Below are 24346 nucleotides of genomic sequence, written 5' to 3'. Positions count from 1 at the left end.
TTCCCAGCATTTGTCACCCGCGTCCTGGAAGCTTGTCAACGGAAAATTTCCAGCGAGGATGCCCAATTTGCGTTAGCCAAAGAGTTAGTCATTGACGGGTGCCTTGCGCCGTTCCGGGCCGTAGTCCTTCCCATGCGCGACAAGGCTCTGCACGAATGGGTCCTTGCTTGCCGTGATGTCGACCCACAAGTCAAAACACTCACTACTGCCTTTGCCTCTGCCATGGCTGTTTCATCCGGCCCCACTTCCGTCTGCTTTCGGTGCGGCCAGCCCGGCCACTTCGTCCGTGAGTGCTCCCAACCAAGCCCAGCGCCTCGCTCAGACCCGCCGTTGCGGTGGCCAAGGGGCCCTTCTACACCATGTCCACGTTGTGGGAAAGGATATCACTGGGCCCACGACTGCCGCTCCACCCAAAGTTCCCAGCAGCCTTTAAACTTCCAGCGGGGCAGGCCTCAGCCCCACCCCCAAGAGGCCCCCAGAAAAATTCCCAAGCCATAATGTGGACAATGCCCATCACACGCCGCCAGAAACCCTCATTAGAGCTTAAGATTAATGGGCAATGGCTTGATGGGCTTCTGGATTCTGGTGCTGAAGTCTCCTGTGTTCCCTTCGAAATCGCCGCATTCAATCACTGGCCCCTCGAAACCGGCCCTCAAGTCATCGGCGCCACAGGAGCCGCTGCCTCCTGGAAAACATCCTAGCCTCTGCATTGGAGCGACCGAGAAGGCCACGAAGGCCAAATTTGTCCACTCGTCCTTTCGTCAGTCCAGACCATCTTATGGGGGAGAGATGTTCTCAGCCAGCTAAAGGCCCGAATCACCACAGAAGCCTTCTCAGCTGCGCTGCCCCCCCCCCCTTCTAGGGGCCACTGCTCCCATCTCAAAACCTGACCCTATCCCTCTGGAATGGGACACAGAGGAGCCCATCTGGGTCGAGCAGTGGCCCTTGCCAGCTCACAAATTGCAGGCTCTCTCTGCCCTCGTCAAAGAGCAGCTACAAGCAGGGCATATAGAGCCGTCCACTAGTCCCTACAATTCACCGGTCTTTGTCATTAGCAAAAAGAACACCAGCAAATACTGCCTTCTCCTCGACCTCCGTGAGATCAACAAACATATTAAGCCTATGGGATCACCTCAGCCAGGATGCCCGCATCCCACCGCAGTCCCCCAGCATTTTCACGCGGCAACCATTGACATTAAGGACTGCTTTTTCTCTATTTCTCTTCACCCCCAGGACTGTCCACGATTCGCGTTCACGGTTCCACGCATCAACAACCAAGGCGCAGCTCAGCGATTTCAATGGTGAGTATTGCCTCAAGGCATGCGCAACAGCCCGACTATGTGCCAACTGTATGTCAACCATGCTGTTGAGCCGCTGCGCTCCAAGTTCAATCCGAAGCACACATACATTCTCCACTACATGGACGACCTCCTTTTAGCAGCAAGCTCCAGTGCGCTCCTCAATGATCTGCTCTCGGCGATAATAACAAACCTCTCCAGCCTCGGGCTTACTGTGCAGCCTGACAAAATAAACCTCCAGCCTCCTTTTCAATTCCTAGGCTTCATTTTCATCGGTTCATCCAACCCGCAAGCCCAAAAATCCACCTTTCTGATAGGATGACGCTAACCGAGCTCCAGCAACTTTGTGGGCAAATCAATTGGCTTCGCTCGGCGCTTCCCATCACAACAGCGCAAATGCAGCCCCTCTTCGAGCTCTTGCAGACCAAGGATAGCCCACCAACTGCAGCCACTCGCAGCATCACCATCACCCCCGCTGCCCGAGAAGCCGTCCAACAGGTCAGCGCCGCTCTGCAGCAATGCCGCCTAGAGTGGTTCTCCCCTAACCTTCCAATTTTGGCTTTAGTTCTGCCAACGCCAATCACTCCCACAGGTCTCTTGTGGCAAGATGGACCTCTCCTTTTTCTGCATACGTCAAAGAGCAAACTCCCGAAAATCTGCCCTTTTATAAGGGCCTGGATCGCGCTGGCCACTGACTTAGTACTTCTCTCCATACAAACGTATGGCATCCCACCACACACCATTGTTTGGCCTTTAGACACCAAAGAAATTACCTCCCTCATAATGAACAATGCCCAAATGCAAAGCCTAATAGAGCTCTTTCGCGGCTCCTTTGACAACCACTATCCTCATCACCGATTGCTGCAGGGAATGTTTCAATTGGCGTTTTCCAACCCGTTCCATCCATTGCCCGCACAGAACCCGATCCCTTCAGCCATCACTGCCTTTACAGATGCCTCAAAAACGGCGTTTGCTGCCATCATATACACTCCTGGGAATCCTGAGGCACGGCAACTGCTGTTCGCAAATGACTTTTCTGTTCAAGTGGGCGATCTTCTAGCTGTCGCTGCAGTCCTTAACCTCCACCCAAACCAGTCTCTCAACATCTTCACTGACAGCCTATACACTCTTCAAGTGTGCCGCAGCCTCCCGCTTGCCACTTTCTTACCGGGTAACTCAAACATTGATCGAGCGCTCGCTTTCGTACAGCGACTTCTTGAAGCGAGGCAACAGCCCTGGTTCATTGCTCATATCAGAAGCCATTCTGGCCTACCAGGACCGCTGGCTCAAGGGAATGACCTTGCTGATGCTTCTGTGTCAAGCCGCCAGGTAAACCCAGTCCTCCTACATGAAAGCCCTGCCGACGGGCCACGGCTTGGAGACTTTGTTAATCAAGCCAAGCTCCTGCATTCCCAATTCCACTTCTCTGCGCGGTCCATCCGGAAGCTCTTCCCAGACCTACCCATTGAAACTTGCAAACACCTTGTGCGCGCGTGCCGGACTCGCGCGCCATTGTTGCCACTTGGGCCTTTGCAGCCTCAGGGTGTTAACCCCCGCGGCCTCCGCCCGAACTCAAGGTGGCAATTAGATGTCACTCATGTCAGCGCCTTTGGCCGCCTCAAATATCTTCATGTGGCAATTGACACCTTTTCGCATCTGTGCTATGCAGTTCCTCTTGCGGGGGAGAGCGCCAAACATTGCATCAAGGCGCTTCGCCAAGCTATTTTGTTCATGGGAATTCCATGGGATCTCAAAACAGACAACGGACCTGCCTATCGCAGTGCCGCCTTCGCCAGCTTCGTGCAGATGTATCACATCACGCATCATTTTGGCATTCCATACAATCCACAGGGGCAAGGGATCGTCGAGCACACTCACCAACAGCTCAAGCTACTCATTCAGAAAGAAAGAGCCTCATCTCCCCACAAGGCCCCCGCCGACGTCGTGACTGCCTGCCTCATTCATCACAATCTCCTAACCTTCGATGACCATGGACTCTCCCCCACCCATAAGCATTGGGGACCCATGTGGCAACCCTCGCAAGTTCCCCTTGTCCATTGGAAAGACCCTGCCACAAATCGTTGGCAAGATCCAGCTCCCCTCCTAGCACAGGGGAGGGGCTTTGCTTGCGTCTTTCCAGATTCTGAGCCGCAGCCGCTCTGGATTCCTGGATGTTGCATTCAGCCTGCCACTGACCCATTAGTTCAACCGAACGATCAGCACCCTATGCCTTCGGTGAGAGATAATATCGACAGTGGGTATGGCCCAGATGTCGCCCCGTTCACCCGGATCCAGCACCAGCCATCATCAAGATGCCGCACCATCAGATGATGCCTCTACACAACCTCGCAGCTGTTCTCTTCGTCCTGGCTTCCCTTGCTCTCCCAGCCGCTGCCAACCCGAGTCATCAGCCCTTCAATTGGACCCTCTCCCTCTGGCAACAAAAAAGGCTCCTCGCCTCAAACGTAACCGCCTCCGCCCCCTCTTTCACAACTGATGTCGCCAACCTCACTGGACGCACGAACCTTCCGTCTTATGAGTGGGGGGGACACAACCCCGCTGCCACAGGTTTCTACATGTGCCCATCCTCTGCCAGAGGATGCCATGACCCAGCGCACTATTACTGTCCTTCCTGGGGGTGCGAAACCATCGCCCACAGATGGTCCAGCGCCCCTAACAAAGACCCATACCTCACTCTCCAGCGTAATGCTACTCGATGGAACACCATCACACTCACAGTCAAAGACCCCAACTCCGACCTCTGGTTACGAGGCCGCATGTGGGGAGCCCGCCTGTATGCAGTAGGCTACAATTACGGCGCCATTATCACTATAAAAAAGGAGCCAATTCACACACGTTCCACCCCAGTGGGCCCAAATCAAATTTTCAATCCTCCAAAAGCACAGCCCCCTTCTCTGCCCCGCTCCACCTCGCCCGCTCCTTCGCCCGGCACCCCCCTCGCCACTGCCTCCCTCAGTTTCCACAACCCCAAGCCTCGCTTACCCCCTACTCTGTACCCCAGCCCCCTCCCGTCGCCACCCTTTTAGGTCTCGCTGGAGCAGGCACGGGGATCGCCGCCCTTGCCCTCCGGCAGGCGGTCGATCAAGATATTACCTATCTCTCTCCTCCCGTACCTGCTCCCATTCCTAGGCCCCCTTATCATTATCCTCTTAGTCCTCACTGTGGGCCCCTGGGCCATCAGAAGGATAGTCCACCTTGCCAAAGATCAAGCCAATGCAGTGTTCAGCTCCTTTGTACAAGTCCACTACCAACGCCTCGCCACCGCTGAGTCCCCCCCAGCCGTCCACCTCGCCCCTTCCGCCCGCACCACCTACTCCAGACCGCACGCCTATAGCTTCTTGTCTTCCTCCCCTCACTTCTCCCCAACCGTTCCTCCCCCTCGGGCTGGGGGTCTGGGGACATCACGAGCCCGTTTCGCTAGCAAGGCTCGGCGCGCGCCAGGCGCCGGCGTGCGCCGACCCTAATGGCGGGCACATACGTCCTGGCCAGATGCTACGTCGTCCGCTCACGGCCAGCTGGTCCTCATGGTCTCCCCCCAGCCCTCGTCCTACTCCAGTACCTGTCCTTATAACCTCCTTTTCCTCCTCCTCATAATCCTTGTCTTTTGTTGCTGCGCACACCGAGTTATTCACACCCACAGTGCGCACCAAAACTTGTTGCCTCTATTTCCTTTTAAAAACAAAAGGAGCAATTGTTGCCACCTTTCTCCACCCCTCCTCCCCTTCCAGCCCCCGCCGTCCTTCCCGCCAGTCCCGCCCATATTGCCAACCCACAATCTGCCCTCTTCCCCAGTAACTGCTTACCTCAGGTCTATCCATCAGCTTCAGCCTGTCCACAGCCGCCCCTTAGCCAGCCCTCCCTTCATCACGCCCCTCCCTCTACCCAACGCTATATAGCTAAGTGTACTTCCGTAATAAAGCAGACCTGTTCTTGCGCTCAAGCGGTCTCCGTGGTTTTTCCTCAACCGCGCGTCCCCCACGCCTGGAGAACCGGTGCTCCCTCTTGGGGCACCCCCCGCCAGCTGCCTGGCAGGAGCAAGCCTCCCTGACTCTTGGGCCTGAGCGAGGACGAAACCCTCTCGCTCACCTACAAATTAGTATTTTTTAATAATTTAATGCATACAAGGCTTTGTTTGGAATTTTCCTAAATAATAAAATCAGAAGTTTTTAAGCAGATGATCAGTTTTTTAGAATAAATGAATAGGCTTAATCTCATTATAAAGAACAGACAATTTTTCCAATCTGCATGATCTTACAAAAATAACTTTTTTTTTTCAGTCTTCTTATACTTGTTTCAAAATAAGACTTTAGGCCAAAGTTTATTTATCTCAGGAGGCACTCTAAATAATAATTGAAACAGATAAAAGATAAATTATTCATTACTTAAATGTTTAAACTTATTTACAAAATATTTACAAAACATTTTCCCAAAAGATGATGGATAAAATGAGTTTTAAAGATTGAAACTGCCTACAAGCCCACTTGTCCTGCCTCATAGACCACTTCTCTTCATTATCCTGCCCACCATTTTTTATCACTCAATGTGTGATCAGGCATGATCTTTTGTTGCACATGATCCACTAAACTCTGCTTCTAGACCTAATCATCTCATCCCATCCTGTGTCACCTCATTCCACCTCCCCAAACTAACCCCACAAAGAATATGAAAGTCCTATACCCTTTTAGCTTGGAGAGACAGATTTGAGTTTTATCTTCTTTTTCCTTATGTGGCTGCCTTGCAATAAATTCTTTCTTTCCTTGAAAACCTAGTGTCATAGTACTAAATTAGAGCCCATTTGCTCAGTAACAAGATTAATCCACATAATCGGTTCACTCAAGGAGATTTTAGGGGAGATAATATGGTACAACCATAACAATTATACAATGCAGGAAACAGTGTCATAAGTATAGATATAATACTGTAAAATCTAAAAAAGGAAGAGAGTGTTTTCTGCTAAGGGGATCAGGGAAGTTTCTTTGGAAGAACCGATATTTGAATTGGTTCATGAAAACTCAACTCAATGGAAAAGTAGACAGAAGTTATGAGTAACCTTCCAAGAGTAGAGGAAAAGCAAAGATGAAATATTCTTAGCAATAATATTTAGAAAATTAAAACAATGAGGTACTTATTATCCATCATATTTACAAAATGAAAAATGTTAATGTTTTTGTGGATATAAGCTTGAACTCTGTTGATATAATTGTATAATTGGAACTCCTTTGAAGGATGGTTTTTATATAGCCTATAATCTATGAAAATAAATATAAGGCTCAGTCTTTCCACTTTTGAAAATAATTGCACAAGAATTTCCAATTGTAATTGGAAAAATTCTAAATATCCATCAATATAAGAATGACTAAATAAAAATGATTTATCCATTTTGCAGACTATATTGGAGCCATTATAGAATGATTAATAGCATATCCTCTGATGGCAGAACTATCTGAATTTGAATGATTGACTTTCCCTGTATTGACCTTGAGCAAAATACTCAGTCTTTATTTCTCTCTTCTATAAACAGATAAAATTACCAACATCATTTGGTTGTTGTGAGGAGTAAATGAGATAACCCATATACTACACTTAATATCCATTGCACAGTAAGCATTCAATTAAATTTGGCTAATATTACCAATTTTATTATTATTTATCTTAGTAACATTCTTAAGGTAAGACTTCTAAGATATATTGTCAAATGGAAAAAAAGAAACTTTCAAACTATTATCATGGTGCATAATTCTAGGAAGGCAAACACACAAAAGCCAATTGTGCATATTTTCAGCAGGTAAACATCCATGCAATTTATAAATGCATTGAATATGTTTGTGGAAAATACGTATCAGACTGGAAACAAAGGTTATCTATGAAGGGGAGACTAGGTTCAGGCAATTTTCAAATGAAGCTATGCTTCTGAAATGTTTTAATTTTCTATAAGGAGAATGTATTACTTATGCTAATAGACTAATTTAAATATTAAATACTAAGTGACCAATTTGAACTTGTGAAAAATGGATGAGGATGGGGAGTAATATATGTAAGAAATTAGAAATTATGAACTTTAGATGTACCTTTTAGGTGATATATTTGCATTTGTTGGGTTGATTTTAATTAAGTTATTATTAAAAAAATATTTTTCAACATAGAAAAGACAATTAATGTTTCAAATTTTTCTTCGTAAGTTATCTGTGAAATCATGTCACTTATCTCCATTGAAGCTCAGTTCTCGAATTACAAGATAGCGTTCTTTTTCTCTTTATTTACTCTTCAACGATCTAATGCCAATAATACTATTCATAGAAATAACAGTCAAATAGAACAAAAAGCACATTAAAGAGTCAAACTTCAATATACATACATATAACAACACCTTATTAACATTTTAAAAGATTTTTTCCTAAATTTTGGGGGGATATATTCCAACTTGGGGAAGAAAGGGAAGGCATTTTAGATTGGAATCTCATTTCCAGAGATTTCTGCAACCTATCCATATTTGGCAGGGCAGGAGGTAAGGTCTGCTGTACTCTGGCTGGCCTCTCCAGCCCCTCTGCCTCATAGACTGGGTGCGATAGGCAGGCAACTGCAACGTCAAGCTGACTGGCACCGCGCCCAAGGGTTCTTGAATGTTTATCAACTCAGTAGGTCAAAGTCTGCAGACACTGCGTGGAGGAGCAGTAGATCACAAAACTAACAGTTGTCCTCCCCTTGTGCAGCCCCGCCATTGGTATCTCTCTCAAGGGAAAGAGCTTAGGGTAGACAATCGTAAACATGGGCTCACTACACCGGTGACAGAGCCCCAGAGGGCAGTGCAGCAGCTCCAGGAGACTTCTCAGTAGTGAGATTGGAGACAGAAAGTTCAAATCTTTTAGAAGCCTGTGATAGGTGTGATACAGGCTCCGCATAGCTAGCTCTTGCAGAGGCAGGACATGGTCATTCTTTGTCCCTATGGACTTCACCTCTGCTGAAAGGAGAACAGTGAGCTGCCCTGATGAAAAGGAAAGCAATGTCACCTCTGAAACTCGAATGGGAGCATCATAGCCACTGCACCCGATGACCTTATTGTACTGATAGAACGGCAAGCCTTTCAGGTGAACATTGTTATCCATGTGTATTGAAGTGCTCGGGATCGACCTAAATCAAGTGGCAAGAATGTGAGACGGTTTCCAGCCATGGAGAGCTCACTGAGGCTGGGAAGCTGGCAAAGGTAACGTGGTACCCACCACAGACGATTTCGGTCCACAGTTAGGTACTGCAGGGAAAGGCACAGGTGAAGACTCTCTGGTAGAGTTAGCAAACGATTGGTAGAAATGTCTAGTGTCTGCAGCTCCTTCAAATCGCCAACCTCTGGAGGTAGGAATTGTAGTTGGTTGTTAGCTAATCGAAGATGACGTAAAGCTCTCAGACGACCAATTTCTGGGCAAACAATTTCTAAGGCATTGTTCCTAAGATCCAGACACTGGAGTTTTGCAAGGGTTCCAATGGCTTCCGGAACTATAACTATGTTTGTTATTTGAATGAAGGTACAGTTCCACAAGGTTTGGAAGCTTCTGAGCAAGGTTTTCTGGCAAGGTTGTAAGGGAGTTCCTTTTCACGTAGAGTCTTTGCAAGTACTGCAGTCCCTCGTCTTTCAGTAACTCCAGTGGGAAATGGTGCAGATTCCTGTAATTTAAGGACAAATTCTTGTGCTTTTCCAGCCTTGCCACAAATATCGTCTTACAAAGTTCGGAGGCCATGACTCAACACATCCCATCAGGCACGCTGTAGCACTACATCTTGTCAAAATTGGGCCATTTCTCGGAGCCGGCAAAGCCAGCGCTCCCGGCCGAAGCGGCGCCGGCCCGCGAGCTGAAAGCGGCAGGCGGGGGCGGGGGCGGGGGCGGGGGCGGGCCCGCGCCGAGCGCAGTGCGCCGGGTGGGAGGGGTAGAACCAGCACCAGTGGGAGTTGGGAAACCGGATCTTATTAATATTTTTATAACACTCTCAACTGAAATAAACAGTCCACTCTCAATTTTAACATCTGGTTTCAAACAATTCTTGTTTGGGTGATAACTTTTTGAAAAAAAACAAATGCTGGGCATCTTTCATCGACTTTTCATCAAGTAACAGCTGTTCCTTTAGAAAAAAATGTATGCATGTTGGAAATGTGTCTGATGCTCACTTCTGTTTAGTACTGTGTGAAAAAGGTTTACATTGGGTGCAATTCAGAAAGACAAATGGCCTCAGATGTGTTGAATGGATGCCTTAGCACTAGTTTGAATACAGCTTTTGTAATTTAGAGTATTTTCAGCCACAAGTTTTATATTCAAATTTTATATTCAAATTATAGATGTAAGAATACAATCTTCTGGGCAAAGACATTTCTGTTTTCATGTGCTCTTGAGCATCTTTAGGTCAATGATTTTATCAGTCATTTATCTTCATAGAGTGTTTAACTATGAACGATTACTTAGTACACAAAAAGCATAGGAAACACTCATGAAAGAAACTGAGATAGTTCTTTTGTTTTCAAATATACTTCCACCAGATTCCCTTTGGAGAATTTTTGTTTCAACTTCAGCTATTAAATTTTTGCTGAATTCAAATCACCTCATTGTGCTGGAACATGTGGAGACAAATACCCACAGATGTTTGCCTGTAGGTTCAGGCATATTTAAAGGCAATTTAATTATAAGATACTAAGAAATTCTCCCAATTAATCTGAATCTAAATATTTTACATCTGCTTAGTTTAAAAAAAATCAAGAAATATTTGCTTTTCACATCATTAGATTTTTGGTCATAGGTTAAGATGTATGTATATTGACAGCATTCTAAAAATAATTTAAAATGATTTACTTGTTTTATTAGTGCTTATTGTAACATTTACAAAAAGCGTACAAGTATCTGCTAATATATTCTATTTTCTCATCTACGCATTTCACTCATTCACATACACTTCAGAACTTGTTATTAAAACTTCCATAAATATCAGGGAGAATGAGAGAAATTGTTAACTTCTATCTAATCTTGATACATAGAGTGAAATAAATAACAAAAATCCCATGCATAAAAAGAAAGCTTAACATTTCTGAAAATAAGAAGTATACCATTACATAGGGCAAGCTGCACTTTGCCATGAATTAGAAAACAATACTGAGTCTCGGCAATGAAATCCTGATGCCTTTTCACCCTCAGGACACACAGCTTACTCCTTTGGCTAAATGCTTTAGTGAAGAACACAAACTGTGTGTCTGGATCACTTTTCCATAATATTACTCTGAAATTATTTGGCTTTTTGATCAATTGCTTCCAATTTCCAACAGTGAATATTCCAAACAACCACCAAATCTTTCAAATATTCCATCCCGCCCCTGGTCCTCCCATTCCTAGCACGGGACTTTGCCTTATAATTCCTGGAATAAAGTTCTTTTCCTCATTTATAATTGCCTTCCTTCATCTGTAAAAGTATTTACACTTTTCCTTTCCATTTCGTATAGAAGGAGATGACAGGAAAATCCTGTTTCCCATGCTCATAAATACACCCCTTTATTCTGCCACTGGGACTTCTTTCCATTATATACCTGTCCCTTTCCTATACTTTTTAATTTTTTACTCTACGTGGATCACATGGGCAAATTTGAAACTTAAGCAAAATACATTTCATGACCAGAAGCAATTTACAGTAAACGAGGCATAGGCAAACTTAGCCCAGGAGCCAAATCTGTGTTGCTGTCTGTTTTTGTAAATAAATTTTATTGCACACAGCCATACACATTACCTATGACTGCTTAGGCCCCACAAGGGCAGGGTTGAGTAGTTGCAACAGGAACTGTAAGGCCAAGAAGCTTAGAGTGTCTACAATCTTGTTCTGTTTAGAAAATGTTGTGACCACCCTTGTCTGAAGACAATGAAGTTTAAACGAGAGGTCTTTTCTTGCATTATTTCTTTCCAGTTTTGCTTGTAGATTTTCTGCTTTCTTAAAGAGCACCATCCAGTTGGATATACTGTATCGCCCTCCCCCTCAAAAGGATACATCCTTCCTAATGCAGGTAACTCTCTCTGATAGATATTCTTTGCCATCATAAACCTTTACTGGACAACTAGGATCCTCCAAACTCTTTTAAATATTTACTCTTATTTTATGAGGTAGTATTTATTCCTCAAGGTACTAGCAACTCTTTTCTGACTCCTGTGCTTTTCATTACTATTGATAGGCACTTGTTAATTTTTATTTTACTTGACCTTGCTATAGATCACTTCACAAAATTCTGTCTCTCTTTAACTGTACAACACTTTTATTTCCTAATTTTGCTTATGCATTTATAGAGCCATTTGGGGAGTCCTAATCTACTCTGACCTATAAATGTTGATATTTTACAAGATTTCTGGACTCATTCTTTTACATTGACATAATTCCTTGACATAATACAAATCAGGCTCAAACAAATCAGAAATCTTACTGAATAGCAAGCTTTATTAGTATTTTAAAGGATTTAGGTAGTTATTAGGTATATATAAAGCAGAGAATGGTTCAAAAATTTTAGCATGTTTTACCAGGTCTTTTGTTTTCTTACCAGATGTGCCTTTGTCCAGACAGACAGATGAGATTTTTAAGTGAAGTGTGTAGCAAGTTCTCTTACATGGAAAGAAAATATCTTTTTAAACTCGGGTATCATTTGGCATTTTTGAGGGAGCCATGCCCACAAATACATGGATTCCTGCTTTGTTAACTACAAGCAACTCTAAACAACCAGGCATATTTGGCTTAAAACATTATTTCTGCTAGCTAAAAGCATCCAGATTCTTCCCCACGAGTTCTGTCATTAGCATGTTTACACAATTACACTGGGTTCCTGGCCTTCTTTGTGTCCTGGGAGTGTCTCCCATTTACAGGAAAGTATCTCAGACTAGCTGCTAGAAACTTTCCTTCCCCATCCACCCTCAGACCTTGGCCAACATCACTGTGCAAGGTATTTCTGGTATCTTTTCAGTTTTTCTCTTACAACATTTTCAGCAATATTTCACTCAAGCAAACTAACTCCCTGACCTTGATTTGTGCAATTCAATAGAGATTAGGCATTCTCTCTAAATCTTGTCATTTGTTAACAGTGCCCTGTACAGGTCTTTTGGTCATCATTTACCAATTCAATTACTTTTTTCCTTTTCCATTAATTTTAATTATTTGCATCATTTTCTATGTGTTTATACAGGCATTGAAATGTATATATGATTTATCAGCTCATTTTTTTCTGACAAATTAGCTTCTATTGATTTAAATTAATTGACAGTATTCATATTTGCTTCCAACATGTTTTTTTTTTTCATTCAGTGATGATCACCATCTATGTAAGTTTGGTGTATATTTAATTCTATCAATGAAGTTATGAACTTCTTTTAACACCATTTAGCCACGACAAAGTTATTAAAGTAATGTTTGACCCACCTTAAAGATATGAAAATGACATTCTCTTTTGTTGTAGCCTTCCATCTGCAATCACAAATACCACAAAATAGGTTGGCTTAAAAATGGAAATTCATTGGCTGATGGTTTTAAGGTTAGGAGAAATCCAAACTCTAGGTGTCATTAACATGATGCTTTCTCCTTGAACACTGTGGCATTTTGGGGCTGGCTGCTGCAAATCCCTGGGTCTTTGACTTTTTCATCATATATAAATGCACATGACCATGTCTTCTACTTCCTCTTCCTGGTCTGGTTGACTTCTAGCTTCTTGCTCTTCCATGTGGTTTTCTCTTCAGAAAGTTTCCAGTAATAGGATTAAGGCCAAACCTCACTCCATTGGGCCATACCACAACTTAATGAAAAATAACATCTTCAAAAGTTCCTATATACAAAGAGTGCACACTTAGAGGATTAAGCACATGTTTTTGTTTTTGTTTTTTTCTGGGACCCATAACTCAATCTATGACACTTTCCAACAGAAATTATTTTTCCCATGTGCCATGTAATTCTTATGATTGAAATGGTGATTGGAGATCAATATTCAGTTAATTCTGTATTTTATATGATTTGTGGACATAGCATAGGTATATTTATAGACACCGGCTTTCATAGGTCATTATGTAACAGCCTATTTATATCCCACCCCCATTCCATGGATATTGTTCTTTGTCCAACTCTAACCAATTCTGTAACATGAAAGGGAAAGTATTTTTTTTATCCGTGATGCCTGGGATTGTTAGAAAACAGTGCTAAGGTTCATATTGTTCATGATACCCTGTAATAACTTATGCTAAACATAGTTTACCTATAATTTCACTTCTTTAACTAAGGATTCTAGGACTTCCAGACCCTGAGCTTTAAAGACATAATATTCCATAGTGATTCAAATGACCAATATCAAATATCCAATTCTCAAGGTACAAAGTTAGTCCCAAAGATTTTGATAAGTATGATAGAGACATTATTCATTCAGCACAATCAATTAGTTCTTTATCTTTTTTTCAGGCTGATTTCCAACTGCAACTAATCCTGTAAGTGCAAGCTCCCACTGGTGTCTCCCTGTTTGAGGTACCAAGTAGTTTGTACCATGCAAATGTATTTACAGGGGTATTATTTCAACCTGATTCAATATACCTCACCATCAATTCCTAGGATTCCTATAAAATGCCTGGCACAAAGGCACCAGTTCTGGTCAATCTACCACATATATTGTTAACATTACATGTTAACAAGCACAGTTTGAAAAAAAAATTGCCAGTACTCAAAAATGTTGTGCTTCTTCAGACTGTAAATTGGGTATATGTTAAATACAGCTTCATCAGGTTTTGCCATAAGGCTTTTGTAGGTCTGGAGGAGAGTTATTTGTAATTGCTGTCCAACAAATTAAACCAAGATACACATGCCTAAAGCTTCTTGGAGTCTACTTTCACATCCTTTAAACCAGGGGTTCCTAACTTTTTTGTTCCATGGATCCCTTTGCCAATCAGGTGAAAACCCTGGACCCTTTGCTAAGCCCATGCTATACTATGTATTATTTAATAAATATATCACACTCACATAAGCATGTCCCACAAGAATAATGTTTTGAATTTCAATTCAAGCTCATGGATCCCTTGTTAAGAAACCCTATTTTAAATTAATTCCATTCACATTATTGATATATTCACAGGAAAATATCAAACTGTGACAATACTAGGCAGTACTATACTGAGAACTGCTTTAAGAATGTATCGTCTTGATTTATAGCCACATAAGTTGCAGAAAGTCTGCTGTATAGTACCTCTGCTCTATAGGTTCCAATGGTAGTATTCTTTTTTGGTAAGAGGGGAAATTAGAATGATAAACAAGGCCTAGAAATGGTTTGATAACTGCAGCCAGCTACCCATATACCAAGGCATCAGGGTACACTTTGTTATTTTTTTCTTTTTCCTTTTAGATACTTGACTTTTAAATTGAGTGCCATATAATTTATTTGATTAGTAGTGAAAATAATCTGAAGCTTGGGATGACCTCATGTTTTTCCAGAAGATTTACTTTTTGCAGCTGGCAGGAGCCTTGGTTAGTGTCACTAGCAATCTTGAAGCACCTTAATTTTTTTAAAATATACTTTATTCTAATTTCAAAAAATAATATAACAGACAAAAGGTAGCTTAACAAATTTATGGAAGCATTAGTCTAAAACATTTATGTAATTTAATTCTAAAAACAAACTCAATTGTTTCTCCATTGTTCAGAAAGATACATAAATGAGCACAAATTGCTTAAATGGCATATCCAAGGTCTCCATGTTAATGAAGAAAATGAAGAAAAAATGCTTAATAATATTCATATGTCATAAAACTAAACCCCATATTCTCTTTTTCTGTCTTAACCTTTAACATATATAAAGGCCTTCATGGTCTTTGCTACAAAACCATTATACTACTACTGTTAGCTATAGTCTACACATTACCTTAGTTGTATTTTTCCTGTGTATCACCATATGCTTAACACCTTGTAGTAGAACATTCTTATTTTTATATTATTAACCACTTCTTCTATCATAACAGCACTGTTATACATTCCCTAGATTATCCTCTAAGTGTCTTTCAGTTAACATTATTAACCTCCCTAGACTATCCCTTTTTGCCACAATCACATTTATAAATCAGCAGTGTTTGTTAATACTCATTATAATGTGTTACCATCAACTCCAGGTAATACCACATATTTATAATTGACTTTATAAAACATTCTACATGCATTCTAAATACAAACGTGCATTTGACTTTGTTACTTCTTTTATCCCAATTATACAGGAAAGCATCTGTAGTAAATTGAATTGAAATATTCTTAATCTTAACCCCCACCATTCCTACTGGCATGAACCCATTTATAAATAGGGCCTTTAGAATACATTAGTTAAGGTGTGGCCCAACTGAATTGGGGTAGGCCTTAACACCTATTACTGGATCTTCTATAAGCAGAAGAAATTTGGACACAGTAAGTCAGAGAAGGCCACACGAGAAGATGCCAGAAGTTAGCAGAAACCATAAGAGAAAACCACACAGGAGGAGATCAAGGTCTCCATTATGTGATAAGAGGTAAGAAAACCCAGGTTTTCACAAGTCAGTACCAGAACACTACAGACTTTAATGAGAAAACATGGCCTTGCTGATACCCCGATCTTGTACTTCCAAACCATGAGCTAATAAATTTCTGTTGTTCAACCAACTCATTGTGTGGTATTTGTGATAGCAGTCTGGCAAACTAAGACAGCATCCAAATCAGTGGGAGTCCATTTCCTATCTTCTGGAATAAACATGGCCTGAGATTTCTGCCAACATTGTTTATTTGTCTGTATCAGAATGGGCAAAGAACTTTCTCTGAAGTACTTGAGTGAAAATATTGAAATAGCTTCAACCAATGGTAATGCAATCCACTTATAAGTACCTTCCCATCTGCCTAGATAATGCCTTTCATTATCAAGCTTTGTGACTCATCGCACTTACTTATTCACCTAGACAACACAGCAGGCTTGCTAAAATGCCCAAACAAATATTATAAAATTTGACAGCCTCAGGGCTGACTCTTCTGATTGGTAATGGAACAACATTCACCTTTAGCCCTAATTAGGATACATAGGAAGAAGACCCCTCGCAGCTATCCTTCTAGAATATCCACAGTCAAATTCAATGGTATGGATATCATGTCATAGGTACTGATATAACATTCCTTTTGTACTCAGAAACTCAAACCAGGGTTTGGGACCACCTCTGGAGGCAAACAACAAATGAATAAAACCGCAGATTTTATGGGGTTGCAAAGATATAAAGTTATGTAATAGCATCTGTTTTAATTTGCAAAAAGATGTCAAGGCAGCAGACCAGAAATGGGCTGGCATTTACAATAGGGATTTGTTAGTTTAAATGCTTAGTTTCAAGACCAAGTAAAATGTTCAAATCAAGGCATCATCAGGAGATCCTTTCTCCTTGAGCTACAGCTGTGAGTGACCAGGCACATGGTGGCATCTACTCATCTCTCCTCCATATGGTATTGCTCTCAGCTTCTAGCTTCAGAGGATTCTCTCGACTTCTTTGTTCTGTTGATTTCAGCTTCTGGCTCCCAAGACCTTTGCTCTCAGCTCCTGAGCATTTCTCTTTGTCTCTGTGGTTTGACCAATTCCAGTTTATAATAAACTCCAGTAAGAGGATTAAAACCTACCCTGGGTTATGCCTTAATAATCTAATTAAATGGCCCTTAATGAATCTAATTGAATCAAAGTATCACATCCATGGAAATGGACCAATTTAAGAACATAATTTTCTAGGGTCCACAAAAGACTCAAACTACCACAGCATCCTAGATTACTTCCTTATTCCCACCTCTGGTTTCTTAAAAAATTTCAAAGAATTCCATGACTTACTTCCTCTTTATTTCTCTCAAGAGAAAAACGATTAACTCAGTCAGTCCTTAAACTGTTCTGTGCCCTGTTTTGAAAATACTTTATTTTAATTCTTGTTCTAATTTTCAGTGTGATTACTATTCTTAGTGTGTTAAAAAATGTGATATGTTCTTATAACATGTTTTCTTCTGCATTTTATACATTGACAACAGTAAATTATGCACTTTGATAAGAAAAAATATGTCCAGTTTGGGTAATCCATAAATAATATAGTGTTCAAAACCTTTAATTATATTCTCTAAGGTCTCTTCTGCAATAAGCACACTGTTGATTAGAACAGGAATGAATCTCAGTAATAGCTACTTGTAGCTCTCTGGGATACAGTGAGTTCTCATGTAACCTGCTTGGAAAATAGGGCCTTTGAACATATTGTTAGCTAATGAGGACAAACTGGATTATAGTGGGTCCAAATCTAATATGATTGGTGTCCTTACAAGAAGGGAATAATTGGACAAAGACAGAGGGGAAAATGCCATGTGAGAACTAAGGCAGAGAACACCATGTATTACTGGCAAACCATCACCATAAGACAGGGGAAAAGTATGGAACAGATGCTCCTGTACAGATTGAAGAGGAAGCATCCTTCTGCTGACAACTTGAGGTTGGACTTCTGTAACTGTGAGACAATAAATTTATGTTATTTTAAGGCACCCAGTTTGTGGTACTTTGTAATGGCAGTCCTAGGAAAGTAAGATATCTACCATAATACTTTTAATATTTGTTTCTGCTCAATGCCCTATTCACATTCAGATTTCTTTTCAGGGACTTCATGAAGAGGGGAATACAAAATTCTGAGATGAGGAATAGCCCTGCTTGCCAGTTTCTAAAACGATTGCTTAATGGCAGGGTCTGAGTTCTGTGAGAAATAAATTACTCCTCATAGTTTAAGGAATGCTCCTCATTGTTCCATAATAATTTCCAGGAATTTTACATGTTGGGCTTGACTTTGAAATTTGGCTGGATTTATCAGACAGCCTGTAAGTATAATATGGATGATTATGATCCTTAACTCCTCTCCTTCTTCTTCCTCTAGGAAGAAAATTATCAGGTTAACTTCAATGTAGTATACTAATTTGTTATTGTTTATTATTAATTTCACTTTCCTAGATTGACAGTGTGTTCCCGAATTAAAACAATCTGTGATAAGACATTAAATATGTATTTGCTTCCATTCACAAGTTGAACAGTTATGCCTAACTGGAATTCAAAATTGAGATAAAAAGGAAGGTTTAGGTAGTTCTGTAATGACATGGAAGGCTGGCTCCACAGGAATGCAACTTATGTAGTTAGAGCACTGTGCTTAGGAGGGCTGTAAGACTGGTTTAATGCTTTGTTTTAGCCGTCTTGAAATTCTTAGTAATTTTTGAGCAAAGGGACTTGCATTTTCATTTTGTACTGGGTCCCACATTGCATGTAGCCTCTTATGATGATGTATTAATTACCCTTACCTTGTTTTATTTTCTATACACTCTTCATCAAATCAGGTACAGCTGAAGCATTCTAAGGAACTACCTTGTGAGTTTACCATTAAACTCCTGGAATGTCTTCCTTACTTATTGACCAGTCAGAACTAGTAAGACAGAATTAGTGAAAGAAAAACTTCCTTCCAGTTACTTCCTTAATTAGACCAGTAATCTCTTATTACCCTCCTGGATTTCGACATTGCTTAATGTCTACTACTGAGGAGGTTTGGGCAATTAGCTTGGCTAATTGAAAACAGGTGGAGTCACCTAGTCACCTTACTTATGAGAAGGGCAAAAAGAACAATGTCCTCCTCATATATATATTAATTCTACTTCAGGTTCATGTAAAGTTAGTGCAACCACATTATACTCTCACCAGTCACACTTTCCAGTCTGTAACTTCATCCTTACCTTGGTTTCTTCCTTCATGTTCTAGCCATACATTCCAGGTTTCAACTTAGATCATGTGTGAGTTCCTTTTCTATCTCCCATAAGGGTTACTTATATTCAGGTCTCCTGTCTAACAATTCTAAAGTATTTTGTATACTACCAAAGGCAACTTCATTCAAATTTTATCCTATGGCCTTAGACCCCGCACTGGGCATTGAATGAACAATCTCAACTCACATTCAGTCTTTTGCTGATTCTCTGGCTTTAACTGAAAGGGTAAATTCATCTCCCTGTCAAGGATATTGTGTTTTCCATCACTATCATCATAACTTGATTTTAATTCTTCTGGCCATAGATACAGTGAATATTTCATGGAACTTTAAGAGCTGTGCCCCTCTATTGAAATATTAATAGTTTTCTAACATCTCCTCATTGGGAAGCCTGTCAAGGACCACTTTTTAAAGTCTCTTCAATTTTTCTTCAAAAGTAAATCCATCTGTGTAAGCTGGCTATCCCTTCCTCCCCTGATTTTTCATTTCTACTCTTTGTGCACATATTTTTTGAATGTCATAAAACTTTTTTATTTCATGCAGTCCCACGTGTGGTAACAGCCTGCAAGTCTGTCACTGCCTTCTGAACATTTTCTTGACTTCCAGGGTTAAATAAGTTTCCTAAAATAGGGGCATATCACCTGCCCCACCTTCACTGTATGTACCTCCATCTATGTCAGTGACATTAAATTGGGTGTATCTTTCTGGAAAACATCAAGTCTATCTAAGGTCACTTGCATTTGTATCACATGAAAAGAAATATGCCATTTGTGGTTTGGCAAAAGGTTTGGAGTAGTTGCTTCTCTCAGGATAAGTCTGCCAAAACTTGACTTAATTCACTGCAGCAGATAAGCTGTCAAAATATCTGGATGTTTCTTCAACAAAGTGTATAGCCATTTAATGATTAGTCATCAATTTAAACAATTCCTTACATCTTATGATAATAGAATTACAATGTGCCCCTCATAATTCATGAGATTCAATAATGATTCATTAGTCTTCTGCTGGTAAGTGTGTAGTTTTTCAATAAAATATCCTCAGTATTTAGTCATGCCCTTACTTCGGCCTCAAGTTGCATGAATAGTTTTTCAAGTAATCAACAGCCTTAATTGAGTCACTTTCCAAGGGGGTATGAGATTTTTTCAAGAATAAGAAGGCCTTCTAGTGAAAGACCTTGTAACCACTCAGGGTTCTCCAGAGAAAGAAACCAGAAAAGCATGATAGAGGGATATATTAAAAGGAATTGGCTCATGTGATTGTGGGGGCTGGCAAATCTGAATTCCATAGAGCAGACTGATGGCTGGAAATTACTGTAGTGGCAATGCAGTTTCAAATATTACTTAAGAATCTGGCATGCTGAAAATTCTAGTGAGACTTGATGTTGAAGTCTTGGAGGGCCCTCAGATCTTGCTGTAAAGATCTCCAACTGATTGGATGAGCTCCACCCATATGATATATAGTAATCTCCTATACTTAAGGTCAATGATTGTAGATGCTAATCTCATCTATGAAATACCTCAATAGCAACAAGGCCATTATTTGACCCAACCACTGGACACAATAACTTAGCCAAAGGAAGCAGATATGGCTCAATGGATAGAGCTTCCACCTACCATATAGGAGGTCCAGGGTTTAATACTCAGGGCCTCCTGGCCTGTGTGGCGAGCTGGCCCACATGGAGTGCTGTCATACACAAGGAGTGTTGTCCTGCACAGGGTTGCCCCCTATGCAATAAGTGGTCCCCACACAAAGAGTGCATCCCCCACACAGGAGAGCAGACTGCCCAGGAGAGTTGCCTCCCACATGGAGAGCTGACACAGCAAGATGATACCGAAAAAAAAAAAAAGAAGCACAGAGAAGAGACAATATGAGATGCAGTGAACTAGGGAGCTGAGGTGGAGCAAGAGAATGATCACCTCTCTCCCACTCCGGAAGATCCCATGATGGATTCCCAGAATCCATCTAATAAGAATACAACAGACAAAGAAGAATATACAGAAAATGGACACAGAAAGCAGACAATGGAGGTGGGAGAGGGGGGAGACATAAGGGGAAAAAAACACTAAAAAATGTGTGCAATAAATAAATTACAGTAGTATAAAAAAAAGAAAAAAAATAACTTAGCCAAGTGGGCACATAAAATTAATCATCTTAGACCTTACAGCCTTACAATACTTTTTTCCTATCATCTTCTCAGCTATTACATGTTTGGTTTTTACAGACATGTTAACAGAAATAAGAAAATATAATTTTCCATTAATTTTCATTTGTTCTTGGACTCCCTGGGCCCATGACCACAGATCTCAGTCTATTCCTCCAAATTTCATTTATTCCCCTTATCTGCCTCAAAGCTTTCACCACTTTGTAAAAATGGTGGATAGCAAACCAAGCTGGTATCAAGAAATTCCTTAGGCATTATGCTCTTTGGCTCTGACAACTTTCCTGTATTGCCAATCTGAACTCACACAAAGTATTGCATTATCAAATCACACTCATAAGTCAGAGAGCTTGTGCAGTATAAAGGTTTACTAGTCATTTCAAGAATTATTAGTAAGGTATGGGTGAAGGCATGGGTGAAGCAGGGAAAGGCCAGGACTTATAGTGAAGATTCCCAGGATCTTTCTCTTATTCATTAAATGTGGTAAGGTCCAAGTTATTATTATATTAGACTTGGCTTCTAAAATGTTCCTAAATGTAAAATATACAGTTGCTTTATTTAAATAGAAGGAGTTTTCTCAGTGAAAATGCATCTCCTTTTTATACATTGCTAGCATGACATTTTCCTGAGAAATATGATACTAAATTTATTGATTCCTGGTTTCTTTATCATAAGCAATGCTAGAAAAGCCTGCATAGTAGACTGTGCTGAAAACCTTTTATAGATAAGGACTCTCCTGCTACTAAAAACTATTTTATTTATTTACCAGAAACTCTGAATTAATATATTTACAAAATTTAGACCAGAATACCTGCCTTTCATTTTTTCCCAGAACTTCCTCCCTACAACTGCTCTCCTCATGGTAGAGAATTGATCAAGAAGTGCTACTTCGCCCTTCCCTACCCACTCTTGAATCTTTACCTTCTGTACAGAATTTTCTCACATACATGTTATCTATCTACATGCAAAAATTCTTTCACCTCCTTCAAAGTCTTTGCTTAAATGCTTCCTTATCAATGATGCCTATCATGGCCAACATATTTAACATTGCAACCAGCCTTTTTTGACCAGTGTTAGAAACTGGATATAAATTTACACAATAGATATGGCCCTGCCTTTATAGATGCTACATGGTCTACATGGAAAACAAAAAATGCAGTAAACAAATAAGCAAATTATTTTCAGCACCTTTTAAAAGAAAAAAATGTAAATATTTAAATATTTATTTGTATTTGGAAGTTCTCAATACAAGTTAATATGTTAGGTCACTATCTAATGGAAATGTGGTCTCAGACTATCTGTATTATATTATAGTCCAAGACATGTATTCAGGCTTCAATAAGTCAGAATTGGATTCAAATTAGAGTTCTATCAACCACTACTCTGCATCTTTATTGTTCATTGTTCTCACCAGCAAAATCAGGTTAATGATAACATGTGCTTCTTAAGATTAGTGAGACAATAAATGAGATAAGACATGTAACACAACACATTGCACAGTGCAGAGGGAACATTCAATAGCTGCCATTTTTAAAACATTTTTAAAACAATAGCTTCATAAGCTACTGCTTAATAATTAAAACCTTCTTTGTGTTTAATGTATGATATTACTAACTGCCTACACAGCTTGTTCATGAAAATTATAATTGACAGGGAAAATTGGACTTTATTCAAAAAAGCCTAGCAAGACTGAAATATACCATATGAGTATTTGTTGAAAGAACAGTATGTGTTTTGTTTAAATGAAAGCAATTAGGATAAAGTGAAGGAAAATAACATTTAAAAATAAAACCTGGAATTCACCGATGCCTTATGGCATAACATATGATCTATATGACAACCTAGAAAAATGTAGATCATCATTTCCATTTTACAAGTGATAAAACTGAAATTTCAAATAATTCATCAATTTCCCTAAATTATGTAGACCTAAGAGTTAATACCAAGTCATTGTACATGATTTTCAGCAAAAACAGCATTTCCATGTGTTTTTAAGCATGGTGTCATTTGATAATGTATATTCATTAGATATGAATTCAAAACAACCTTGTAAATCACTTGTGAAAATATATTTAAGATCCAGAATTCAATTGCCTAATCTGCAAAAAATCTAGATTATGATATATATCTTGTAGAATCATAATACCAAAGAAGCAGATTTTTTAATGCATAACTATTGTCGATTTTTAATTCTAATAATAAGTAATTAACTCTTAAATGGAATCAACATTCTCTTATGTATTTCTTCTCTTTTGAACTCTTTTGAGCAATTTAAGATACCAACTATTCCAAAATTTTCATGTAGTTTTCACTTAATGATAATTGCCAAGTCTCTACAACCAATAACATTTTGTTTCATAATGAAATGCTCTGAACCTTATTCAATTACTAAATATACAACTCTATGTGGATGTCTCACAGTCAACTCAAGCTTGACATGTTCCCAGTTTAGTTTATCATCACCAACCACAGCTAATATTTTACTTCTTCTTATCTAATAATCCCAATTTAGAACTCTTATATTAATCAGAATACACTAAGCTGTCTTTAGTAACAAATATTCTCACAAATGTCACATTAATAATATAATTAATTTTAGGTACCAGAGCCAGAGATTGCACATGTGGCAAGCAGGCACTCAAATGCTTGAGCCAATCCAATTCCCCGTATATTTTTATTATTCATTTGTGTAAACTCTAAGATGGATTGGGAAGACTTTCGCATCTGAAGCATGTTGCCCTCAAAGTTGATTGAACAAAGTAAAAGAAATCTGTGGATTACAAGGGATATTTTAGAGGACCAGGCCTAGAAGAGGCAAATGATTCTCTGTCCAGTTTGACTGGATGGAATTTAGACACATTCCTCTAACCTACATGACGGGGTATTGGTAAATGTAGTCTTTCCATGGGCCAGCATGAGAAATTACGGAGAAAGCAAAGCATTTTCCCTACGACCACCCACCATTTTGATCAGAAATCACTCATTTAACATATGAAGCACAATCATCTTCACTCAAAGGAAGACAAGCCAGATTTCCATCCATTTCATATCTAGCACAAAAATGTAGTATTTCTCAGTACAATGAA

The 24346-nt window shown here is 40.3% G+C and overlaps 1 pseudogene; it reads right to left on the bottom strand.

Annotated features, from left to right (window-relative positions):
* Positions 1 to 7951: 7951 nt before the first annotated feature.
* LOC101442501 (leucine-rich repeat-containing protein 28 pseudogene) overlaps positions 7952 to 24346 on the bottom strand; it is an 87957-nt pseudogene continuing 71562 nt past the window's right edge.

Source organism: Dasypus novemcinctus, chromosome 1, assembly GCF_030445035.2.
Source record: "Dasypus novemcinctus isolate mDasNov1 chromosome 1, mDasNov1.1.hap2, whole genome shotgun sequence".
Lineage (NCBI taxonomy): Eukaryota > Metazoa > Chordata > Mammalia > Cingulata > Dasypodidae > Dasypus > Dasypus novemcinctus.
The sequence above is the reverse complement of the archived record's forward strand: the minus strand, read 5'-3'. Positions and strand labels throughout refer to the sequence as shown.